Source organism: Cystoisospora suis (genome assembly GCF_002600585.1).
Source record: "Cystoisospora suis strain Wien I chromosome Unknown contig_262, whole genome shotgun sequence".
In the NCBI taxonomy this organism is placed as follows: Eukaryota; Apicomplexa; class Conoidasida; order Eucoccidiorida; family Sarcocystidae; genus Cystoisospora; species Cystoisospora suis.
In genome coordinates this window covers 1585-3078 of record NW_027153064.1, presented here as the reverse complement: position 1 = coordinate 3078, position 1494 = coordinate 1585, and the positions used below count along the sequence as shown (strand labels likewise).

At 56.8% G+C, this 1494-nt stretch overlaps 1 protein-coding gene across 1 annotated transcript in view; it reads right to left on the bottom strand.

The window, feature by feature from the left end:
- Positions 1–1162, bottom strand: part of CSUI_000667 (nin one binding zn-ribbon family protein) — a 4882-nt gene extending 3720 nt beyond the window's left edge. Inside the window, exon 1 of the mRNA XM_068060898.1 lies at positions 1–1162. This exon is cut by the window's left edge and continues 926 nt beyond it. The gene's annotated coding sequence lies outside the window, so the exon portion shown is untranslated.
- Positions 1163–1494: the final 332 nt, after the last annotated feature.

Here is a 1494-nt window from a genome sequence, read left to right as displayed (position 1 = left end):
GAAAAGTGGCTCGTCCTGGCCGGGTCGGGTGCCGGCTTTGAGGAAAGAGGCGACTCTGGAGGGGAGGGGCCTGCTGCAGGACGGTGCAGATCATGTTGGTTGAAACCTGAAACCGCAGAAGTGTCAGCCCCGGGGCGAAAAGCGCTTTCCTCCGTTGTGCTGACAGGGGCTTGGCATCTTTGGCCATTTCCTTGCAAGCCTGCGAGCAACGAGTCGTTTCGTCTACCTTCCGCAGACGGGGTTAGCACAAGGTTTTGAGGTGAAGAAGGCGGGGGCGGTGGGGACTCTGGGATACCCCTGCTTGGACGCCAGGTTGGCAGATCCATGTTGTAAGATGCAGCGGGGTAAACAGAAGTACGAGGGACTCAGCGAAGACCCTAACCTACGGCAAGTAGACGAGCGTGTCGAAGACAGCCGGAAGTGAGAGAGACGGCGCGAGACATCGAGTGAGGAGAGCATAACTCCTCTCTCTTCTGTCCAGTTGGACGGTCGAGCGCAAAAGAAGGAAGTCCGTGATGCCCGGAAATCCGGAGCCCTGCCTGGACACTCCGCTGACTCCAGCGGCACCGCAGAGACAACTCGCACCGGCTCATAAGCAATAAGCTACTACGCCTGATTTGGACCCCAGCTGCAAGGACCTCAAACCGGGACCCCGTAGGACGATGAGGGGCTGCCGGGCGCTACAATAGTGAGAGCGCCGTCGATAAAGCGTAATGGGCGGGCTCACTGCGACCGTGGGCATGGCACCGGTCCCACAACGGTCGCGAGATATCGAACGATACAACCCAGGTGACGACAGCCGTCGTATCTTTTTCAAAAGCGACCTCTGGATGAGGTGCGAAGCTCCAGCCGGTCTGTGGGAAAACGTTCACCTTGGCGCCGCACGAAGGCCCGAATCTTACAAGGTGCAGGACAGTGAATTCAATAGAAATCGTCGCTTCCTCGCGCTTCTTCGATAGCAGGACTGTCCGCTCTTACGTAGGAGGTTATCGCTGGAGTCAACAGCGGGGCCTGGCGCCCGTGCTCAACAGCGCAGCCCTGTCGTGTCTACAGATGACAAGGTGGGGAAACTGGAAGGAGTCCTATCAAGTGTCGGACATCTATCCCGCGTTGAGATACAATTGCGGCGGCAGTTTATCCTGTCGTGTACAGGTCTTCGATGACAAACTTCTGCTGCCGGAGACTTCCGCCTGTGTGTGCCCTGCATGCAGATGTCGGTTGTTTGCGGGGTGGAGCGCGTGTTAATGACCGCCTACAAGATTCTACTGTGAGGAGGTCAGCGTACACCAGTCCCGGTACATTCTTCTCGTTTCGCTGTTCGTGTGGATTCTGGGGACTGCAAACTCCTAACGCCTCTGTGAAGCTTTCATATAGAAGAAGAGCCAGTCGACGGGAAGAGTGGTGCTTTGTATGCGATAGCGACAGTCCACCCACAATGAGTGCCTGTTAGGATACGAGATATCCCGGTGCCGTGTATCCGCGAACTCCAATTTC